We start from the raw sequence: 229 nt of genomic DNA on the forward strand, positions 1-229 counted from the left end.
TTCCTTCAGATCCATTTATATATCTCCTCCTCTTCACACAGGCGCATTAACTCAAGCCATGAACCCCAGCCTCACAATCCCTTTGAAATGCCTTATCTCCCCGTCTGATCTTCCCGAGGCATCCTGGGAGATCTCGAGATGAAGATGCTGTTTGCTGATGGAATGAGAGTGACTGCACGAGGAGAGGTGGTGGCTAAATTTGGGGAATAGAGTGAAGGTTGTAAGAGTA

The sequence above is a fragment of the Penaeus monodon genome, chromosome 31, assembly GCF_015228065.2.
Source record: "Penaeus monodon isolate SGIC_2016 chromosome 31, NSTDA_Pmon_1, whole genome shotgun sequence".
Classification (NCBI taxonomy): domain Eukaryota; kingdom Metazoa; phylum Arthropoda; class Malacostraca; order Decapoda; family Penaeidae; genus Penaeus; species Penaeus monodon.